General features: G+C 53.0%; 1 protein-coding gene and 1 long non-coding RNA gene across 4 annotated transcripts in view; one reads left to right on the top strand and one right to left on the bottom strand.

The window, feature by feature from the left end:
• CD82 (CD82 molecule) overlaps positions 1 to 13587 on the bottom strand; it is a 51041-nt gene extending 37454 nt beyond the window's left edge. Inside the window, exon 1 of one of the 3 annotated variants that reach the window (XM_058688727.1) lies at positions 13464 to 13587. The gene's annotated coding sequence lies outside the window, so the exon portion shown is untranslated. The remainder of the gene's footprint in view (positions 1 to 13463) is intronic. The other 2 variants (XM_058688726.1, XM_058688725.1) reach the window with 2 other exon arrangements.
• Positions 13588 to 13975: 388 nt separating this feature from the next.
• Positions 13976 to 19384, top strand: LOC131487749 (uncharacterized). The gene is made up of 3 exons (XR_009249938.1): positions 13976 to 15163; positions 16629 to 17764; positions 19166 to 19384. It is a non-coding gene; the product is annotated as an uncharacterized LOC131487749 (long non-coding RNA).
• The last annotated feature ends 4479 nt before the right edge of the window (positions 19385 to 23863 follow it).

The raw sequence follows: 23863 nt of genomic DNA, 5'->3' as shown, positions 1-23863 counted from the left end.
CCTTGGCCTCCCCCAGATTCTGGGAGCACCAGGCAGAGCCATGGCCGGAAACTGCCCCCTCTGAGATTCCCCTTCTGAGAAGTCTGGGTCTGTATCACCAGAGGGGATACTAGAGGCACTCACAGACCCCAAAGATTGCTGAAGCAGGCAGAGGACATGACCTTAGCCTGCAGTGGCTAAGCCAAAATGAGCACCCAGGTCCCAAACAGCCCCACGGAGTTCCCCAACTTGAGCCCTCAGGGCCCTGGGGAAGGGGAAGAAGAAAGGAACAGAGCTCAACCTGGGCTACCCTCTACCTTCTAATCACAGCTCTTCCCTAAACTTTAGTTTCCCTATCTGTGCAGTGGGGTAGGCCCTATGCCGGCTCCCGGATCTCCTGGGGCAGGAATCTAGGACCCTTCACCCTGGAGACCTCCACCTCCTCTCAACCGGGCTCCCCATTCCCGGTGGGCATGTCTCTGCAAGGCAAAATGTAGCCAAGACTGCAAACACCGTGGATGGGGGAACGGGGCTGGGTGGAGAGGTCGTGAGTCCCAGCAGCGGGCCTGGGCAAGCCCCCTTCCTTCTCTAGGATAATAACAGTTCATTCCTGCCTTACAGGGAGGTGGGGGGTTTGAGGAATAAAAATGCTCTCGCACAATAAAGGGAAGCGTGTGATTACTATCACCGTGAGAAGGTCCCATGTGCAGACAGATAGGCATGGAAAGGAAAGGTGTGTAGCACTGTAGAAAGGGATCTGTGTCCCCAGTGGGCCCCAGGGCCAGGCTTGGCATTCCAAGAATTGTGAGCATAGGGACCTGCTGGGGGTGGGGGGCACCACCTCAGTCTCAGACAGTCAGGTGGGGCCTCTGGCCCGCTCCCCTAGACAGGCTACTGCCCCCAGGCAACCCAGCACACCAGGCCAGGAGCCAAGAACTCAATGGCCTGGTGAGCCTCCGGGTGTCCAGAGGGGAAGGGGACCGTTCATGCTGCACAAGGAAAACAGACAGGTAAATGAACCATGCTGGGCTCATGAGAGGCAGCCCTCAGGGCTTCGGGTCACCTGGATTCCCACCCCTACCCTACCAGGAAGGCTCCAGGGTGATCCTGAGAACGTAGAAGGTAGGAGTAACCCCCTTCTGAAGATCAGGAAACAGGCTCTAGGAGGGATTATGCCCAGGGTCACAACTTAGAACCGGCAGAGCCTGATTAAACACATTTATGTTTGGGGGCACCTGGGTGGCTCAGTTGGTTAAACATCCAGCTTGGGCTCAGCTCATGTTCTCGCAGTTGGTGAGTTCGAGCCCCGCGTCAGGCTCTGTGCTCACAGCTCAGGGCCTGGAGCCTGCTTCGGATTCTGTGTCTCCCTCTCTCTGCCCCTGCCCTGCTCGTGCTCTGTCTCTCAAAAATAAACGTTAAAAAAAAACACCTTTTTTTAAAAAAACCCACATTTATGTGTGCAGCTGATTCTGTCCCTCTGCCCAATCCTTCCTCAGTTATCAGCCTAGAACAGCCCCTAGCTAGAGCAGATACAGCGCAGGCCTTAGACCAAGGCCCAACCAGATATGGGCTCAAACGTGTTAGGTGGGTGGAGGCAGAATGAAGCCCGAGCTGACTGCAGGGGAGGGGAGAGGAGGGGAAGCAGAGGCATTTCCTGAGCACCTCAACCCCAACAGACGTCAGTGGTGGTAGGTACTTTGCACGCTTTATCTCATGCAAGCTTCACAAATGTCAGTGAGAAAAGTAGCTTCATTTTTAAGAGAAGGGAGCCAGAGGTCAGAGAAGATAGGGAACTTGCTCAAGGTCACCAAGTGTGAGAGCCACAAGTGTGAGGCTGACCCTGAGGGGGTCGGCCATGGCCGGCCCACCCAGACCCAGCACCCTGAGCCCTGCCAGCCTGGTAGACCCTTCAGGGGCTCAGACCTACAGCAGCCACAGCCCCTGGTCTCATGGCCTCAGGGAGGAGTTAACTAACCCGGTTAATTAGCTCACCCGCTGGGCAGAACCCAAGACAGCCGAGTTGGCTTGGCCAGAGCACATGGCTGGCCCCCGAGAGGTAGGTGGCTGGAGCTGGGCCTAGAAGGATGAGGAAGACTTGAGTCGGGGGACAGGGAAGGAGGTGAGGGCATCCGGGCAGAACTGCAGGGCCCAGACACAATTGTCTGGGAGTCTGGAAAATTCTGTACTGTGCAGAAGTACAGGAGGGCAGGCACAATCCCCAGGGAAGCCAGGAGCTGAGGTAGGAGGGACAGCCGGGCCAGACCCCACCTCCCTCCATCAGCAGGGGCCCCAAATGGCCAGACAGGAGACGGTAACAGGGACGGCCCGAACCACTCCATCTTCCCTCCGCAGGCTCCTGGCCCAGAGCGAGGATCCCAGTCCAGTCCTTTCCTAGAGCCCCTTGTACCCAAGAGCCACCAGCCCGGGGAAGAGTCCTGGGATGCCCAATGCTGAGGCAGAGAATAGAGAGGAGGCCAGAGTTCTCTCTCCTTACTAAGGAGGACAGCTCAGGGTGACAGACCAGGCTCAGGATGGGGAGCAAGGCAACACAGCTTTAAGTCCTGGCCCCAGCGCTCCGTCGCTGTAGGATCCCCGGGCATCTCACTCGCAGCCTGTCATTATCTATAAAATGGACTCAGAAATAATACCCTCCCTGCACACTTTACAGGGTGTTGCGAGGTCTGCAGGAGTAAGTACGTGAGAAAATGTCCACTGCTAAAAGCTATAAAATGTAAGGTATCATTAGCAGAAATGAGAACCCCCTGAGGAGGGGAGTGACTTCCCCAGGGTCACACAGCCAGACGGTAGCAAAGCGCCATTTGAACTGGGTCTCCCGATGGTGAGGCCAGGGCCCTCCCAGGGCGAGACGCCGAATTCCAGGGCAGCTGTGCCCCTTGGGCCGACCCTCTTTGCAGGAGTCGTGGGTAGGGCATAGGCTGCCCCCCAGCTGTACTGGTCCAGGACCCACCACTACTCTAGACGAGGGGGCCCAGCCTTGGAGTTCGGGATCGAAAGCCCAACTCTGTGCCTTTCAGCTGTGACTTTGGCCAAGTTGCTACGACCCTCCATTTCCCCATCTGTACAGTGGGGGCTGGCAGGGGGGTGACTGATACATGGCTGCACAGTGTCCAGGGCAGGCCCGGCACATATTAGATGCTCAACAGAGGAGGGTTCTCTCCTCGTCCTCTGCTGTGCCTGCCAGGGGGTGGTCGGGCACACGTTTCCGTGGCTTCCCAGAAAAATGTCCAGAACAATAACTGGGAATATAAACTGGTTGGAGAACACTAGATCTTAGAAGAAGATCATGTTACTGAATGGCTAGTGGGTAGGGGCTTGCGGGGGGTGGGGGGGGGGATAAAAAATAGAGCAAGACCCTGGCTCAGAGACAGTGTGGAGAAACCTGCCCTCCAAGCCCCCTCACCTGGGGTCCCCTGGGGCAGGCACAGTGTTCAGGGAAGGCACCTCTTGCTCTGCCCCAGATCGGCAGGAGAGAAGCCCAGAGTGTGTGATATAGTGTAGGGGGTGGGGAGGGGTATTGTAGGGGAGCAGGGAGAGGTGACAAGGACAGGGTTCCTGTATTGGTGCCCCTGCTGACTTTCAGGGCACCCTTGGACATATTAGGTTGCCTGTCAGAGCCTCAGTTTTCCTTTCTGTGAAACGGGGATGGCGATAAACATCTTACCCTCCTGCACATAAATATATAAATAGCACATGCTGGAAAAGGTGACTGGGGTGGCGGCAGGCAGAATGTGAGTTCAGGCCTCACACAAGCCTTCACTAAACAGGACAAGGTTCCTACTGTCAGCAGGACCAGGAGCTGGACTCACCACACAGCCTCCCCTACTCCATGGATTCTCAAATTCTAATTCCCAGACCAGTATCTCCTAGCAACATATTAGCAATGCAACATTCCCGGGCTGCAACTCAGACCAATGGAATCAGAAAACCTTGTGGGTATGATCTGTGCTTTAACAAACCTTCCAGGAGATTCTGCCACATGTCAGAGTTTGAGAACCACTGGACCCCTCCCTGACCCAACTCCTACTCCAGACGAGCATCCTCCCACAGATTCCTCTTCCCATTCCCTGGCTCCCCGAAGGCTGTTGGGAAGGAAGGAGTCACCATGGAGAAAGGTCATTAAATAGTAAAGAGATCTCATAATTAGTTAATGACACCACAGGCTCCTGGAAAGGAGACAGGAAGAGGGTCAAAAGTCAGGCTACGATTGAAGAGGAAAAGCTCCCCCATATCTGTCTTTCTCTTTCTGTCTCTTATACACACATACACACACACACACACACACACACACACACAGAACCAGCCTCCTTCCTTCCATGCACTTGCTCCCTAGCACCCACAGACACAGTGCCCTCTCTCTCCGGTAGTGCTGGAGCTAAGTGTTTGGGGGGGGGGGGTTACATTCTGGTGGATATTGGGGAAAGGGCTTATGGTCCTCAGACCATGAGTTTAAAACCCACCTGACTCGAAAACCACTTCTAGGAATTCACTCCGCGGAGAGCATTACATTTGAGCGCAAGATATACGGAGGGACAAAGTGGCCACTATAGCAATGTGGAAGCTAATGAAAAATTCAAAATGGCCTAAATGTGCAACAGCAGGAGAATGCTCAACTGGGTCATGGTAGATCCACGGGGTGTGTTGCTATGGAGCGGGGAAACAGGCTGCAGAAGAATATTGAATAACATGGAAAAATCCTCCCTCTACTCTGCTAACCTAAAGTGGCGGCACAGGACGTGGTTCCTATGGTATAATCCCGATTGTGTGTGTGTGGACACCAAACTACCCCCAGTGCTGCTTTCCGAGTTGTTATTGCCTCCTTTGCATCTATTCTCTAACTTCCAAGTTTTTCCACAAAAATTATGTCTTCAATAATTATAAAGCCTGTGTGTGTGTGTGTGTGTGTATGCCCATTTGGTTCAGATGGAGACAGATGTTTTTTGAACAGTTGACAGAAATATCTCCTTCCTACACAAGAGCCACTGGCCTGGGGCCACCTCTGCTGCAAGGGGGACTTGGTCTCCCCTAGGGAGTGTCCACATTCCAGGCGGACATCATCCCAATGAGCATGATCAGGACCATGAGTGGAATCTAAGGGAGGCTGGGTTTGTTCAAATTCTATACCATATGTTTTAAAAGTCACATCTGTGCAGAGACGACAGTTAGTGGGTTCTCCCAGCCTTGAGGTATGCAAACAAAGACTGGATGCTGTCCACTAGACTGGGCAGGTAGATTGACTCGATGAACCACAGACATGCCCACAAGACCACAATCCCATTAATGCAGGCACAAGCCCCTAACTGTATGCTCCACTCTAAGCCAGGAACCCTCAAGTCAAAGGTGGGCTCAGACAGTCCGATCAAGGACTAAGCACATGGAAGCCGGAGGCCCTCTTGGCCCTCAGAGCTCCAAAGAGTCCTGGAAAACTCCTTTACGTCAGATCGGAGATCTCAGTCTCCGGGGAGGAGGACTCCGTCATTTCTCAATAGGAGTGGCAGGAGCAGCCTTCATTCATAACCACCTTCATCAGTCTCTGGCTTTTACTGAGGGTGCATTCTGCACTGGGCCCACTGCTAAGCATTTCACCCATATCCATTACCTCATTTAATCCTCCCAAGGGCAAGCCGTGGTAGACGCACCACTATTGTTACCCAGCTCACAGATAAGGAAACCACGGTTCTGAGCGGTTGAGACACTTGCCCAAAGGTGAGCAGATGGTGGGAAGAAGAGCTGGCCCCGTACCTAAGCCCCCTGCTTGCAGCTCGTCCCCAAGGGATTTGATGCATGGTTTGCAAAACCAGCTACACAGTCTCCCGGCAAACGAGGAGCCTGCTGCTCAACCGTGCCAGGAGCGGGTGTGAGGCCGAGACAAAGGAGATCAGAGGATCTTTCCGAGAGCCTCTAAATGCCCAGCGCGAGTAGACGACACACCCTCCCTGCCCCAGCTGCTCCTCTGTTATGTGTTCAAGAGAGGTCGGGGAGGTGAGTTGTCTATGCAAAACCACAGTGACCCAAGGACTAGCCACCCACTCACGTCTGCAAGGACCTCAGACAAATCAACCCCCCCCCCCACCCCCACGGAGTTTCTATTTTCTCTATACACCAGGACATCTCATCAGGTCCCACCGCAAAAACATTCTGATAAACCGTCTCTCCTAAAACAGCGGGAAAATGATTTTCCAACTGTAGCAGAATTATTCATTGTTACCATTATTATAAGCAACGACAAATGAACACTTCGTGAGCGCTTACTGAATACCCAGCATCATTCAAAAAGCCTTATGCTTATCAGGGGAACGAACATTCCCCTCCCCACTTGTTTCTCCGTGGAGGGACCTCTACCGGGAGAACACCTCTGGTCTGGCTCTGCCCCCTCCTTTACTTCCGGACCCCAACAGTGGCTTATGTGATTGGCTCATCTAGGAGACGCGCTGGGCGTGCTCTCTGTGGGGTCCCGCCTCCCCCAGAGCCAGGCTGCCTGCATGAAGCCTTCCATCTGGGTTGCTCTCTGTACTACCACCTGCTCCTTGCAGGGAGGTTGGCCCCTGTCCAGCGTTGCCTGTGACCGGACAGGTAACTCTGCCAGCTCGAGGGCAGACGGTTAGCAGGCCCTCTGGGCCCCAGATCGAAAGCCACGTTTTCCGGCCAGCCTTCTCAGTAATGACACTTCCGTGTGGAGCTCCCATCTTTGCCATCTGTTTTCATTTGGTTCCAAATTCAGGAGAAGCGGGGTTCGCTCTAAAACCTCAACATGTGTTAAGCTCCTGCCCTGATTAGCTATTACTACTCTCATCCCTAGTTTACACATGAGGAAATTAAGCCCTCTGGTGTCGGCTGTTGAAAAGTTTTCTAAGCAAGCATCACTCAGAGCGTTTCGCCCACGATGGAAGTCAGAGGACACGCCCATGCAGAGCAGACTCTTCTCTCCCAGGCTCTGGGGCCCTCCACAAACACTCCATCTGTCTTCTGAGGCCTGACAAATGGATACTCAACTTCAGACCAAACCCACCCCCTTTGGGGGGGAAAAAAATGACATATGTATAATTTGTTAACAACAAAGACCTGAATTGGACCCCAAGTTCACGGACACATTTTTGTTTAACTATGTATAGCAAGTTCTTTGATAGCTGTATTGTATAAGTGTGTTCCTTCTTTCCGGAGCATAAAAACATGGAAGTCGTTGCAGACGATTCAGAAAATGGGGAAAAGTAAAAAAAAATAAAGGTCTGTAACCTGATCTGTATAATCCCATTGTTATGTGAGTATTCAAACGTACTTTTCCATCCACTTTTCAGCCTTGAGTACAGTCATGAGATGGGGCGGGGGGGGGGGGGGGGGGTGGGGGATGGGGGGGGTGTAGCCCTAGCATTCTGTGTCTGCAGTGCCTCCTTGATGGCATCCGGGACTCACCCACCCACAGTGGCTGTCCCGGTGCAGGAGAATGGGCTGGGCACTCAGAGTCCTCTTTCTGAATAAAACCCTACAAGCGCCCACCGTGACTCTGCATGTGCCTCACTCGCGAAAGCCAAATGCAGGGTAATAGTTAACAGTTAACCCCATGACGGGCTGTAACTCGCCCAGGGTCACGTGGCAGGTAGAGGACGGGCTGGGATCAGAACCCCGGGTCTCCTGATCCCCAGACTCAGGCTATTCGCCAAGCTTTCCTGCCCCCGCCCCAAGATTGAAATCCTGCTTCCTATTGATAATAGCACCACTACCAAAACGAGCTGATATATATACAGCACCTACTATGTGCCGGGCACACATCATAAGCGCTTCACATACATTAATTCAGATCATTCTCAACAACCCTATGAAGTGAGTACTATCATGATCCCCACTGTAGATGCTTAAACCGATGCACAGAGGGGCTAAACACTTGCCCAAGGTCATGGCCAGCAGGTAAGCGGCAGGGCCAGGAATCATCCTCAGGCACTTTGGTTTGTGACATTGCTTATGGTTCCTTCCCAACTTGCGCCAAGCCCAGCTCTACCCCAGGCAGGCTTCTGGAGCACTTACTGCCTGAAGAATTAGGAAACCTACCCGGAAGTTCACCTCCCTGGACAAAGTCGTTCTGCAACTCCACAGAGAAGCCAGGATCTGAGCCCAGACTCCCTAACACCCAGACTCTGATGCTTTGTCCACGTCCCTGCATTGGCTCTATAAGCCTAGGTCCAGAAACAGATCACCCCTCAAGCCAGCAAGGAAAGTCAGGCACAGGACCCAAAGAAGAGCCAGAAGCCCCCCCTGTGGGGAAAGAAGCCAGAGTGAGGTGCCTCCCAGAGTTGCACAGCTCATGGCCTGCAAAGATGCTGTCACGGATGGCCTCCCAGAGGGCCCCTCTCCTCCCCCAGCCCCGAGTCCGTGCCCTCACAGGGGAACAGCATTTTACCCCAATAACTGCTGACTTGAAGGCACCTTTTCTGGCTGAGTCAGGGTTCACTAAGGGCCAAAGTGGCCCCTTCACTCTCAGGAGGGGAAAGGCCAGGCCTCACAAGGGAAGCTGAAGCCCTGACTGAAGCCATCCCATGCCAGCCAAGCCGATCTCGCCTCCCTGGACCCGGGCTCCAGGATCGAGAGGGGCGGGGGCAGGGGGGCGGCTGCGCAGGCATCCAAACCCTGCTTCCCGGCTCCACCTTTGCCAGGCAGCCACCAAGGATCTGGCACCGAGCTGGGTCCTGCTGGGCCACCCCAAGGAGAATCACTTACTTATTCATTCAACCATCACTTCCTGACAGCCTGCTGTGTGCCAGGAGTCAAGGATACAGAGATGGACAGGGCGGTCCCTTCCTGGGAGGGTTCACAGAGACACTCCAGATGCCACAAAACAGCACGAAGAGGAAAGTACTCAGTGTAGACAAGCACGGGGGGGTGGGGGGCGAGGGGTGTAGGGAAAGGAAGGGCTTGGAGAAAATCTGCCCCCCATCTTCGGACCTGTTTACCCTCAGAAAGCTCAGAGTGCCACTGGGGAGGCGCATGCTTTTGGCCTCATTTCATGCTATGAGGTCATTACCATTACCCAATTCACAGATTCAGAAACTGAGACTCAGAAAGGGTCACAAAGCCAGCAAGGGGCAGAGCCAAGACTCTAGCTCCAAAGTCCAGCTTTTGGCCACCCTGTTCTACTATCTCCCTAATCTGCAGACAGACAGAAGGTAGGAAAGTTGCTTCCGGTGGGGGAAGCAAGGGAGAGAGGTGGGCCCAACTCTTGCATGTGTGAGAGCCGTCTCCCAGTTCCACGCTATATGGAGACGGGGGCGGGGGTGCGTGTGTGCATGTGCTCACATGTACCCTACTTTACAAACACAGATCCCAGGCTACAGAACTTCCTAAAAGCCAAGTAAAGGATGGGTCACCAGCACAGAAGGGAAGGAAGCCCAGAGAGAGAAAGAACTTATCAGAGGTCACGCAGCCGGTAACCAAAGGAGCTGGCACGAAATCTAAGAACCAGAATACAGGCCTCTTCCCTCTCCTCAGCTGTGTCTCCAAGTCAGCACAGAGTGAATCAGCGCTGACAGGAAAACCATAGTGTAGGGGGAACCCCAGGTGTGAGTCAGGAACCCGCCAGCCCCCAGACGGCAACTGGGCCTGTGACATAGGCCCCAAGCCTGTGGTTGGCCACCTCGCAGGCAGCATCGGGGGACGAGGGCGGGAGGAAAGCAACGCACACCACACTGCAGTCCGTGTTTACCTCTGGGCTTCCCTCCTGGCTCCTCACATCCAGGCTTAGAGGAGGGGAAGCTGGTGGGCAGGGCAGTTCCTGCTGAGATTAAACAGAACCCCCCCCCCCCAGCCCCAGCCCTGGCCCCATCCTGTCCCACGGAGGGGCCCAGGCTCTTCCCTCCCTCCCACCTTTCACGGAGCCAACTCCTGACTGTTTGATGCTCTTGATTAAGTCATAACCGCCCCCTCGGAGCTTCTCATGCGGTGGAGGAAGTGGGTATAACGGTTTGGAGCCAGGGGTCAAGGCCAAGCCAAAACCCGGGGGTGCCAGCTGGGCCCAGATGCTCTAAATCCAAAAGAATGCTCAGGGCTTGGCTCCAGTCTTCAGGTGGACTGGGGTTGGGTCCCCAGGGTGGGGAAGAGTGAGGAGGAGGTGGGGGAGCTTCCAGGCGGTGGCTCACACGTCTGTCTGAAACTTCGAGAGAGGGGACTGCCTCATATTGCAGAAACTTCACAAGAGCCAACAAAAATTCAGCGCCCCCCCCCCCCACACACACACGCGGGAAATGTGTCCCCACTGGCTAACCTCTCACCCCAGCCCTCCTGGACTGCAGCTAGGAGGGAGAGAGCCACGGGCACTTCTTCCCATCAACCTTGCTCTCACACCCACCGCTGATGGGTGCAAGCTCCTACCACTTGGCCCAGATGCCTCCCCCGTGGGCAAGCACAGGGCCTCCCTGGGCGGCTCCCTCCCTATCACTCTGTAGCATGTTATCACCCTCCCCAGCACCTCTGAGCCCCTGCTGTGCACCAGGGTCTAGGCTGGACGGGAAACCAAGCAAAACAAGGCATCCATAGGGACCCTTTCTCCTCTTCCCACGTGCCCCTGGCTCCCCTCCCACCCCTTTGACGGTGCCCCTTCTTTCACGCCCGGCTCCTTCTCCATCACCACAGCCATCAGATCATTCTCCCTTGACTCCTGGGGTCCCTCACCCCAGCACATCAAGCAAGGCTGCCTTTCCTGAAGAGCCCCTCTGATTATGTCACTCCCTGGCTCAAAAACCTTCAGTGGCTCTCACCTTCTACAAATCAGATCTAAACATTTCACCTTGGCATTGAAGGCCTTCCGTGAGTTGACCCAACCTACCACCCCCCCCTTCACATCCCCGCACGATTCCAATTCTTCAGCCAGACTGATCAACGCAGCGATTTCTTAAAAATTCCCTCAACCCACTGACCTCCTGGACTTTGCCAAGGTATTTTCCTCTGCCCAAAACTTTCACTGGCGCTGCTGAAACCTTCCCAATCCTGAAGACCCACCCAAAACTCCACCTCCTCCATGAAAGTTCCCAGTAATACTTTCTTCATTTATCTCTTATCAGAGTCACTGGTGTCCCTTCCCAGACCGTAAACAACTAAGGATGGGGGCAATGTGTCATCCTTCATCATTCGTCATGTGAGCTGGTGGGGTAGTGGGGAAGGCTTTCCAGTATTTGCTTACTAAGTTCTGTTTGAGATGAACGTCTTCTCCTCCCCCATGGGCTCCACCTACTGACCCTCTTCCTCCCACCACACCACACTCTAATCTTATGCCATTCACATGCTTGGACAGGGGAGTCTGTGGCCCCAAGTCGATCCAACCCAGGACTTGGGAGCCCAGGCAGAAAAATGTTGCTCAAGTACCCTTCCCTCCCATAGACACAGACACTGTCTCCTCCATGCAGTGCAGCCTTCAATCAGCCTCCGTCCCATACTACTTTCTAGCTGGTTCCAAAGTGTAGGGCTCATCTCCCCAGGACATTCAGGGAGTCGACATGCAGCACCCCCAGTCTCCTTCGGTGCCCAGCCTTGATCAAACAGTTTATGGGACGCCTGGGTGGCTCAGTCGGTTAAGCATCTGACTCTTTGATTTCAGCTCAGGTCATGATCTCGAGGTTTGTGAGTTGGAGCCCCGCTTTGGGCTCCGCCTCACAGCGCGGAGCCTGCTTGGGATTCTCCCTCTCTGTCCCTCCCCGGCTCTCTCTCAAAATGAATAAAATAAACTTCAAAAAAAATCTTAAAGAAAAAAAAAAAGGCAACAGGTAACACACTAACCCTCACTCTCACCCCAAGCCAAGTGTGCAATGGAACAGCTGGATTCCAAACACTAGAGCAACGGACTCATGAAATCTCATCTGGCACCAAGCCCTGGATGTGAGTTACCTTCCCCAGCAGGAGCATGGTGGGGGTGGGGAAGCCCTCATTGTCAGCAACTCAAAATGAGGGCAGAGCCCAGGTCTGGCTAGGTCACCTCTGTATCTCCTAGCTCCATCTAATATATAGTAGGTGCTCAGTAAACATTCTGGGCTTTATTGAATTGGACAACCACCAACCTCAAGCACTACTGCAGAAAACTCAGCCACTCTTTGGTCCAGATGACACACTCCCCAAACCTGAAATGGACAAAGTGATGCGGATGGCAGGTGGCAATTTCTGGCTCTCACAAGGTCAGGAGGGGCTGCAGCCAGGATCCGGCCCTCCAAAACCAGGCTCGTTCCTAGGCAGGAAGCCAGCCCATCATCACCTGCCCATCTGCATCAGGGCAGCTGTCATATAGTGAGGCCTCGCTGGGTGCCTGGTGCCTTGCTAAACACTGTGTATACATTATTCTATTTAGTCTTTGCTGCTGCCGTTGGGTACTGTCGTTACTCACATTTTACAGATGAGGAAACTGAAGCTTGCAGGAGAATGGAATCCTAGCCAGTTTGGTCCCAGGGCCTAAGATCTTTTTTTCTTTTTTTTAATTTTTTTTCAACGTTTTTTATTTATTTTTGGGACAGAGAGAGACAGAGCATGAACAGGGGAGGTGCAGAGAGAGGGAGACACAGAATCGGAAACAGGCTCCAGGCTCCGAGCCATCAGCCCAGAGCCTGACGCGGGGCTCAAACTCACGGACCGCGAGATCGTGACCTGGCTGAAGTCGGACGCTTAACCGACTGCGCCACCCAGGCGCCCCTCAGGGCCTAAGATCTTGACCACTGAACTAGACTGCCCAGCTACCACAGCCGTGGCACAGATCTACTACCGCCAGGAACAGAAATCTGGGCCGGGGGCTTGACTCTGGGCCCACAGTTTGGTGGGGCTTTCCCTTCTTTTCCCCACTCACCCTGGTAAGAACTTGTCCCCTGGTTTCCAACCAGGGCCTCCCAGGCCAGCTCACCTGGAAATGCCCTAGGAGGGTGACAAAAGCCCCACCGAGGTTCTGGTCTGAAGCTTACTGGGATCTCAGCGCTGGGGGGAAGGGGAGACTGAAATTTCCCTGATTTAGGCTGCTTCCCAGGGCTTGTGGGCTCAAGGGCCATGCGAAGAACTCGTGTGATCTCTAAAGTAATTCGCCTAACGCTCCAGGAGAGTTCACCTGGCTCCGTGCTGCTCGGCAGGGAGAGAAACCGCAGTTGGGCAGCGTTGTGAACACCCTTCGCCGAACTGCAGGCTGCTCTCATCTGCCAGCCCGCACCTTCCAGGGTTTTTGTGAGAAAGGGCAACAAGGAGCACCTGGTTCAACCTCCTCGGTTTACTGAGCCCGTTAAGTCCCGACCCGGGTGGGGGGTCGGGCCCGGGGCCACACTGCGGGTACGTGGCGGAGCTGGAGTACTGGGGGGTCAGGACTCGGAAACTTTATGCTCCCTTTCACCCACCAGCTGCCTCCGTAGCCCTATCTGTCACTTGTTCCGAGAAAGCTGCCCGAGCGGGCTCTGGAAGTGGGAACGAAAACTAACTTTGCTATTGTCTGTCCGGCCGGCCTCCCCCCTGCCCCTTCTCACCGGCTGGCTTTGCTTTCTGCTCGGCGCTGCAAGCCGCAAGCCCCTCGCCGTCCGACTGCGCAGCCCTGGACTCAGTCTCTCTGCGGTCCCCCTCCCGGCGGCCGTCGGGGATGGCTGCGGCGGGGCCAGGCCCCGCCCCCCTGGAGGACACGCCCCGGGCACGCCCCCTGCCCTGCTCCCGGGCCCCGCGGGAATGTAGTCGGCCCCGGGCCAGATCCGGCTCCGCCCACCAGGCCTCCGGTGCAGCCGCCCAGCGGGGGGTGGGCCCGTCTCTTGCCCCGCCCCTCTCCGTTATGGCCTCCCTAATTCAGCCCGGTAGCTCCGCCCCCGGGCCCGCCTCCTCGACCCTGTCCTCTGCGCCCGGAGGAGGCCTGCCTCCCAACCTTGCAAGGCGAGCGCGGGAGCCCGGCTGGTGGGAAGCCCCAACACAGCGCTGCCTAACCGTCCCGACCCTCCTCGGCCTTCCTCAGCTGTCCCCGCCCCGCCCCCCCCCCCCCCCCCCCCCCCCAGACCCTACCGCCACCCCGCCTGGGTCACGATCTCCTCTCGGCCTACCCCAGCCCCCTTGGGGGAGGCGCCCCCTCCCCAGGCACGCCTTTCCCCGCCTCAGCGCCTCCCTAATCCTGTTCTGCCCTGCCAACCTCAACCTGGGGCGGGCCGGCGTCGGGCCCCCAAGCTGGCATTCCAGGGCGGGTGCGTCCGGGTGCGACCGGGGACGGCGTGGGAGCGGTTTGCGTTCCAAGTCCGAGCCTTTATCAGCAGGCGACCTGGGCCCGGGCACTTTTTGAAAATACTAACAACTACTACCGACTGGACTCTCGCCAGGGGCCGGGCTCTATGCCAAGCCCCGTTAAAAGGACTGGCCCTTGCTCCCACTTTACCGACGGACGACCTGAGGTTTAGAGAAAGGAAGTCGTGGCCTCCGAGTCTCACGCTGGAGGTGAGCAGGATCCGGCTGCAAGCCCTGAATCACAAGCCTGATACTGCCCCAGCTTGCCTGGACTGGCCCCTGGAGAAGTGGCCTTGGCCAGCCAGCTGTTGGGGCTGTGTTCAGCAGGCTGCCTGAGGTGAGGGAGGAGGCGTGGGTTGATGAGGCGGGTAGCAGGAGGGGGGGCTGCTGGCCTGAGCCCCAGAAGCTGGTTTTCTTCCTTAAGAAGTGACTCAGAATTAAGAAGGGCTGCAAAGATCTCCAGATGGCTGTGGTGCCCTGACCTGCATCCCAGCCCTCTGCACTCCCAGACCCCAGGGGCCAGCCTCAGGCAGGTTTCCTACTTATGACCGGGACCATTCACCTTGCAGCTGACAAAGCTCTTTAACTCCCATTATCTCATTGGCATCTCACAAGGACGCCATTATGGGGAAGGTATGATTATGCCGGTTTTGCATGGGTGGAGTTAGGGTGGGGAGCTGGATCCCAGCCCAGCACGGTGGTTCCCAAAGCATGGTCCTTAGACCTCCAGCAACAGCATTGGTGTCTGGGAATTTGTTAGCCATGCGTGTTTGGGAGCCCCATCCCAGGCCTACTGAATGAGAAACTCTGGGAGAAGACCCTAGCAGTTTGTTTTAACAAGGCCTCCAGGTGATTTTGAATCACAAGCAAGTTGGAGAATCACCATTGAGCACACTGGTGAAGAAATTAGGGTGCTCTGAGAGTCCCAAAGGCCTGGTAGCATCCTGAGAGCCTTGCGACCCAAGGCAAGGTAAGGTCCTGAACTCTGGGAGAAACGTGTACAAGGGGAATAATGATAATAATACCAGCCTTGAGGGTGGCTGCTGGGGATTAAACGTGCTGCGTTCACGAAATGTTTGCCCACTCTTGGACACCATGCATGCCCAGTAAATGTTCTCTTTCCAGTAAAAAGTCTCCTTTATAGAATCTCCACACCAAGTCAAGGGATTGGGGCGAAAGAATCTTTAAGGCCAACAGGGTCCCACTTTGTTGTCTTTCCCACAAAGGGACACCATCATTCCTGCGAGGGGCCAACAGCTTAACAGGTTCCCAGATGATGTCGACACAGCTGGTCCAGGGCTCACATCTTCAGAACCACTGTGCTTTTCTGTCTTGGACTGGGCTCCTGGCCAACCCTTGAAAATGGGCATAAAACACCCTCCTCTTCCACCCTGTTCCCCGTCCCCTCCCCTCAAGCTGGGGGTGTTTGTGATGGTGATTGGCAGTTGGCAAAACAGCTGGATCACGTCAGCCCCTCTCTCGCCTCCAGACAGACGTTCAATCACAGGAGGCCCATCTGCTACCCCTTTGGGTCTGTCACTCCAGATTAGAGACGGGGGCAGCTGTGGCAACATGGAGGCAGGCAGATTTTCGAATCTCTGCCATACCCCCTACCCCCCTCTGCAGCCCCATAGATGAGGGCCTTCCTATAGGAGCTCAGAGCCTATTTGTCCTATTAAGTACCCTAAATGCTACAAAAATGCTTGAATTAAATGCTAAAGTAAATGTTTTGTTAAATGCTAAAAATATCAACATGTTAATGCTAAACATCGAGACCCACCTATCTTACATCTAAACATGTAACAGACTATAAAATAAAATATGTTTATTCTCCTACCTTGAGAACTATTCTTCATACTGACCAAGAAGGCCACGTTCAAGTTTAGAATTCTTGGACTCCTTCGAATTCTCTGCGGGAACATGGCAGTGTGGGGTGGGTTTGGTCCTGACCCCTCAACCCTCAGCCCATCCACTCGGATTCTCTTCCCGGCCCCATGTCTGTCCTGTGCATACAAGTAGCCTAGGACCGGGGATGTAAACACCTCAGGCCACATGCCCAAATTCTGCCCACACTTCTTGCCTACAGCCACCACTTAGTCGCCCCTCCAGGAGTGCACATGGGGGCAAGTTGTACCCTCAGAAGGATGGGCCTTGGGAAGTGTTGGACCATTTAGGCAGAGATTTCTAGGGTCTTTAGATACCTGAAGCGTGATTTTGAAAGGCTGCGGGGTATAGGTTTTGAGTAGACACGGGTGGCCCTGTTGCCTGGGTCTGTGAGTGGCCCTGCTGTTTGTCCTTTGCCTCCGTAGCACTTAGCACGCTGCCTGGTACATATTAGAAGCGTAAGGAATAGTCATTAAGGAGAGCTGTATCTGAATTATTTACTAAAATATCAAATTGGCTTGGTTCTTCCCCTGTTTCCTCTCTTCTGGCAGGAGTCAGACTTTGTCATGGTTTACCCTGGGCATCTTGCAAAGGCAGCCTCTAGGGAGAGACGACTTCCTTCTTTTGTGAAATTCTTCGGTCCATTCCGGAGGTGAAGCCAGGAGTTTGGGAGGTGGGAACAGGGGCAGGAAGAACTACTCTAGAAAGACAAGAGGAGGTATCAAATGGCCAACGTGGAGGTAGGGGAGATGGTGGCTTGGCAAGACCTTCAAAGGGTATGTCTATGGGGTTCCCAGCCTCTCAGAAGATTCCCCCACCCCAGAGTTGGCACAGGAGCTTCAGAGGAGGAGGCCTGAAGGTCCTCGTGGTCATTTATTTAGCCCCCAAATCTGCGATTCGGGGCGGGTTCACTGGGGGGAAGGCTTGTCTCTGTTCTGTGCACTATCAGCTGGTTCAGTTGGAAGTGGAGGACCCTTAACAAGATGGCGCACTCACATGGCTAGCCAGTTGGTGCTATGTGGACCAAGGCCTCAGTTCCTCTCCATGAGGCCCCTCTGCAGGCTGCTGGGGCTTCCTCACTGCAAGACAGCTGGGTTTCAAGAGCAAACAGAGAACAAGGTGGAAGCACGTGGCAGTTTATGACCTAGCCTCGGAAGTCATGTGGCATCACTTCCTTTGTATTCGATCAGTGCACAAAGACACCATGGTTCAAGGGAATGAGAGACATAGCCTCCCTCTGCCGATGAGGGGGTGGCAAAGTTCTAGAAGAGATTGCAGAACGGAAGATACCGTCGCAGCCATCTCTGGAAAATACAATCTGCACCAAGCGGGTCCTCAGAATAAGTGGAGAAAAATTTCCTCTGGTGGGAACTGAGTGTCTGACTTAGCCGATTTAAAAGGAAAAGGTATATGATGTTCCTTGCACAGCCCTCCGTGCAATCTGCGCACAAGAATACGAATAGGAAGTCCGGTGGACAATGAGTCTGGTGCCCTTGGGTTATTTAGGATTTTCCTTCTTCAGAGAGTCCTCAGAATAAAGACCTCTCTCCTCACCACCTATACTGTTTCTTTGAAGCTGTACATTTAAATACTACTCATTTGATCCTCTTAATAATGACCCCTATGAGCTACATACTATCTATTGTGATGCCCATTTCCAAGATGTGCAAATGGAGGCCCTGAGAAGGTAAGTAATTTGCCCAAGCTCATACAACTAGTCAGTGATGGAAGAAAGAGAAATACCAGTTTGTAGCCAACCCAGTTTTCTGTTGCAGAAACGGGAGGCCCAGGGAATCCAGATTCTGAGCACCCAACACTGAGCCACTCAGTCTTATCCCTAAAAGCCCACAGTGGGTTAACAAGCACCACCACCCCCCACATCCCACGCCCCAGGGCCTTGCAGGGCCCCTGCTTCCTGCCTGAGAAACTGACCCATGGATTCCTTCCTGTCTCAGTCATTTGACCAAAATCCTTTAGACCCCTACTACACCTCAGGGTGTGAGGGTTAATGCCACCCAGCCCTGATGACTTTTGGCCCAGGGGAAGCTGGCAGAGAAACCAGTGGGGTGATGCGTGGTAGTGTCACAACACCGATAGCAAGGGGACAGCATTAATAGCAACCTTCATTTATTTTTTAACAGCCTTCACTTAAAAAAAATTTTTTTTTAACGTTTATTTTTGAGACAGGGACAGAGCATGAACAGGGGAGGGGCAGAGAGAGAGGGAGACACAGAATCCAAAACAGGCTCCAGGCTCTGTGCTGTCAGCACAGAGCCCGACGCGGGGCTCGAACTCACGGACTGTGAGATCATGACCTGAGCCGAAGTCGGACGCTTAACCGACCAAGCCACCCAGGCGCCCCAACAGCCTTCACTTTAAAAGTAAGCTATTACCGGGGCGCCTGGGTGGCGCAGTCGGTTAAGCGTCCGACTTCAGCCAGGTCACGATCTCGCGGTCCGTGAGTTCGAGCCCCGCGTCAGGCTCTGGGCCGATGGCTCAGAGCCTGGAGCCTGTTTCCGATTCTGTGTCTCCCTCTCTCTCTGCCCCTCTTTCATGCTCTGTCTCTCTCTGTCCCAAAAATAAAATAAAAAATGTTGAAAAAAAAAAAAAATAATAAAAAAAAAAAATAAAAGTAAGCTATTACCATGGGCCAGACATGTATGTATGTATGTATTTATTTATTTTTTATTGTTTTTTTTTAATGTTTATTTATTTTTGAGACAGAGAGAGACAGAGCATGAACGGGGGAGGGTCAGAGAGAGAGGGAGACACAGAATCTGAAACAGGCTCCAGGCTCTGAGCTGTCATCACAGAGCCCAACACGGGGCTCGAACTCACGGACCGCGAGATCGTGACCTGAGCCAAAGTCGGACACTTAACCGACTGAGCCATCCAGGCGCCCCTGGGCCAGACATTTAAAGAATGACCTTGAATATGTTTAACTAACTTGATGACTAGCATTTGCGAAGCACTTTGCATATTATAGAGCTTCTTTGTTTCTTTGTTTGTTTGTTTGTTTGTTTGAAATGATTCAGTGACAGCTCCCCATCCACAGTTCCCTGGACACCTGTTTCTTTCCCCCTTTCAGGCAGCAGCTCAACCCTGTGGCAGGGGCCGGACACCCCAAACAGTCTTGGGTCCACACCCCAACATATGTTAGTCTATTTATTTATCATTGAGACATACGTACTATTTTGCTAGCCAAGCTGCATCGTTTGAACGAGGCACAAAAACAAAATTTAAAAATAGGAGGCAAAGATTGTGTAAAAGTTTCAATGTATGCAAAAATGAAAATAATTATAAAGCAGTCCTGTTATTGTTTCCTTGAATGCCAGTAGACCACATTGGAGTCCATCTACCACGGCCTCCATGCTCACACGTAGGAGTTGTGGGAGCAAACCAACGAGACAAGTCCTCTGGGCAAACCCTTTGTGAGTATCTGCAGATACTTAAAAGTCCCTAAGGTGAACAGAGCAGTGCTGCAGAAAGGGGAACAGAAAGGGGAGCTGTTTCTTTTTTTAGTTTTTTAAAGCTTATTTATTTATTTTGAGAGAGAGAGAGAGAGCGCGCGCAGGGGAGGGGACGAGAGAGAGAATCCTAAGCAGGCTCTACTGTGAGCGTGGAACCCAATGTAGGGCTCAAACCCGCGAACCCTGAGATCATGACCTGAGCCGAAATCTGGAGCTGGATGCTTAACGGACTGAGCCACCCAGGTTCCCCGGGGACCTGCCATTTTACACCCGCCGATGGGTAGAGCTGCACAAAATCAGTGCCAGATCCTTCTCTGGATCAGGCTGAGGTAGAAGAGGTTAAGAGGGATGAGTTGAAAAGGCTTTGAGTTTGTCACCAGCATTTCCAAGTTGGGAAATTTCATGTAACATCTAGATGCCTGGCTTCTGTTGAAAGGAACATCCAAACCCCCTGAGAACGCCTTCCCACAGGGCAACAACTGGACGGGCCCCAGCGCGGCTGCCCCCTTCGGTTATAATACACGCCCTCGAGCTGACCGCAGTCCCCACCACTCCCTGTTGTCCACCCAGCCTGTTTCCCTTATTTCTGTGAGCTGCGCCCGCTCGCTCCCTGAAGACGAGCTGGGCTTGCAATCCTGGGTCCGACAGATACTGGTTGAACTGGTGTTCACACCGAGAGCTTTCTGAGGGGCAGCGTCACCACGCAGACCTTTGAGGAAGACCAGAACCCCACATTCTTTTTTCCTCCTTCTCTCCACCACCCTCCCCGTGAAAGCTGCAGGGTTAGCACAGGCCCCTGTGACAGATGGGCTAGGCTGCTGTCCCCGCCCTGCTGACTTCACGACCTGAGGCAGGTCTCTTCACCTCTCTGCGTCTGTTACCTGGACCGTAAGGTGCACACACAGCACTTGCTACCTTCGCGCTAGAAGATGGACCTGTTAGTGGTCTCCAGGTCATTGCTGTCACTAACAGAAATGGAGAGAGGAAAAAAAAAAACAAAAGCTCGCCACACCCTTCCCTCCAAAATGAGCGTGTATTGCCCTCTGGTGTCCACGCTGCTCAGTGCAACCAATCCGGAGAAGCCTGGAGAGAGAAAAGGTGGAGGGAGGGAGGGGGCGGGGGAAGGGTTCCCACCGGCTCCCCACCTGCTCCTGGCCTCTGTTAGGTCACGTTCCCCCAGAGCAGAGTGGGGCCCTGGCCTGAGGGCCAGGCTCGGGTAAACATGAAATCAGATCTTCTTAGAGGCTCCAGCTGACTCCCCAGCCATCCCACAAAGGGAAACTTGGGGTGTAGGATTTAAGAGCCGATGCCAGCTGGCCTGCAGTTCCCCTGGTGTCTGGAGGCCTCGAGGACCTGGTGACTCTGATTTAACAATGGTGACTAAATCCCATTAACGACAGCAGGCCCTGTAAGTACAAGACGTGCTAGGAATCTAGTTGTTTCCGTAGAAAACTTTAGTAAAAGGCACTTGCAAAGCCCCCTAAGTTGTTGAGTGGAGCGTCAGGCTCAAACTCCACCGCAGAACTGGCCGAATAAGACCACTGGCCCTGTCACCACCTTCTGCCCGATGCCTCCCTGCCCTAGGAAGCCAACTTCGCAGCCCCTCCTGGGAGACCGCGCTCATCTCACCTTCACCCTGCCCCTCTGGGGTGGGAACATCCCCATCTCCATTCTGTAGAGAAGGAAGCTAAAGCTCAGTGAGTTTAAATCATTGGAATAAGAGCTCGCAGCTGGTCAATGGCAACGCTGGGAACAAGCCAGAGACTGCCTGAGTCCAAAACTTAATAAATGGGTTCTATTGCCTCCCTCCAGTGCCTTCTTTTTCAGGACCCATGTCCCATGTACCGAGAATGACCCAGGGCGTCTAGAATGAGGGCCTGCAAGGGACTTCAGGGGTCATCTTAACCGAACTGCTTCTCCAGGGCCCTCCCCGCCTTCGCCCTGTATTAGTCAGCTTTTGTGAGGTTATGCTACAGTAATGAAGAACCCTGAAAGCCACACTGACTTATAACAACAAAGATTTGTTTCTCATGTATGTTAATGACGGCTGAAGATTGCTGTGGGTCAGGTGGCCCCTGCTCCTTGTGTCTTTGTCATTCATAGGTTCAGGAGGAAAAACCAGCCCCTATCTGGGATACCCTCTTGGCAGTGGCCAAGCCCCATGACAGCTCCCGTAACTCCTGCTCGGACGTCCCATCCAATCCCTTCTGCTCAATTCCACTGGTTAAAGTAAGTCACACAGCAGAATTCCACATCAGCTCCTACAGGTGAGCCCGAACCTTACGACTAGGTTTTCTGGCAGCCGCTGCCATGATAGAAATATAGAAAGAATTTGGTTCAGTGCTTTTCAAAGCAAGCTTTATAGTGACATTCACCTTGTAGTCTTTGAGGATGTGCCTGGAGTCCACTGTGGTGGTCCAGTGGGAGGGGCTTCGGGCCCGCCACCCCCTTCCTCTGGCAGCCCGGCTCTCAGCTGTTTTGTAGATGTCAGAATGAGATTTTTTTCTGAAGAGAGGGAGGGACACACACACACACACACACACACACACACACTACTTGAACAAATGTTTACCCCAGCAAGCAGCCAGCTCTAAGGAGTCTGCAGGAAAGTGCCATCAGGGCGTCTCTACTGCGGGCAGATCCAGTGAGACCAGTGTGAATCACAGTTGCATCTCTGCAGTTCTTCCTGGAGAACCACATCCAGTGTCTACACAGTCCATTGGGCCATGAGCCACCATGATCGTCATCCCCGCATTGGTAGGTATAAATGTTTTCTCTGAAAGAGGCGATGCCTGTGAAGAGAGAAGGTGAGCCAAGAGACCTAGAAAATCGAATCTACTGATAGAAGAGTCTGGTAATAAAGGAAACAAAAGGGTGGGACCATTCCTGTGGCCCCTCACGTGCCTCCACCCTACTGCACGTACTTTTTTCTCATGTCTGAGAAAGTAACGGACGATTATAAGAGTGTAGCTGGTTCTGGAATGCATTACCACATCTCCTGAGCATGACATGATGTTTCTGAAAAACCTAGAAAAACGGTTGGGTGGTGGACAGACGACCTTCGTCCACCAAGGAGCCCCTGAGCATCAGGTCGGCACCGGGCATGCCCAGTGGGACAAGCAGACAGACTAATGAATCCATTAGGGGTGGAATGATTAGGCAATTGGTGTTTTCGCTGTTTTATGTTATACAGAAATCCTTCGTAGACTGTTTTGTATGTTTACATGACATTTGGGGAGTTGGTAGGGAATTCTGGGTGGGTTAGGAATGCATTATTTTTCCTTCTTAGAGAAAAAAGAATGTAGTCGCTCGCTACGCAACATGGACGACCTACCACTTCAGGCATGGATTAGATTTTTACACTGAAGCGTACCTCTCTCTATAAAATTATAGACCTGGATATAGTGATATTTAATATTATGAGCACTTCTCATGTCCTCGGCACCATGCCAAGCCTTTAACGTGTACTTTGACACTTGGAACAGGAGAATAGGTGAGATCTGTTTATTGTGATTGATGGTAGGTTACACATGAGGAAAGTGAAGAGAGAGGCTGAGTCATTATCCCAGGGTCACAATTCCTGGCTTGGGTAGAACAGAGACTTGTTTTTAGCATTGTCCTTATAATGAACATACCCATTTTCGTGGTCATTGGTGCGTGTCCTAAATTTTGCCATAAATACAAGTAAAAGAAAATAGAAACAGAGGGACTTCTTCCTAACTCATTCTATGAAGCCAGCATTACCCTAATACCAAAACCAGACAAAGACATTACAAGAAAAGAAAACTGCAGAACACATAGACCTATGGAAGAGAATAGAGAGCCCAGAATTAAACCCATGTGTATATGGTCAATTAATTCACAACAAAGGAGCCAAGAATATAAAGTGGGGGGAAGGACAGTCTCTTCAACAAACAGTGCTGGGAAAATTGGACAGCCACATGCAAAAGAAAGAAACCATCTTACATTATACACAAAAATTAACTCAAAATGGATTGAAGACTTGAAGGTAATCGCTTCTCGGCCTTTTGGCTAAGATCAAGTGAAGACTTGAATGTAAGACCTGAAACCATAAAACTCCTAGAAGAAAACGTAGGTGGAGTTCTCCTTGACATCGGTCTTAGCGATGATTTTTTTAATCTGATACCAAAAGTAAAAGCAACAAAAGCAAACATAAATAAGACCATGTCAAGTTAAAAAAAAAAAAAAACAAAAAGGGGCGCCTGGGTGGCTCGGTCGGTTAAGCGTCCGACTTCGGCTCAGGTCGTGATCTTGCGGTCCATGAGTTCGAGCCCCATGTCGGGCTCTGTGCTGAC

This window comes from Neofelis nebulosa, chromosome 10 (assembly GCF_028018385.1).
Source record: "Neofelis nebulosa isolate mNeoNeb1 chromosome 10, mNeoNeb1.pri, whole genome shotgun sequence".
Lineage (NCBI taxonomy): Eukaryota > Metazoa > Chordata > Mammalia > Carnivora > Felidae > Neofelis > Neofelis nebulosa.
The sequence above is the reverse complement of the archived record's forward strand: the minus strand, read 5'-3'. Positions and strand labels throughout refer to the sequence as shown.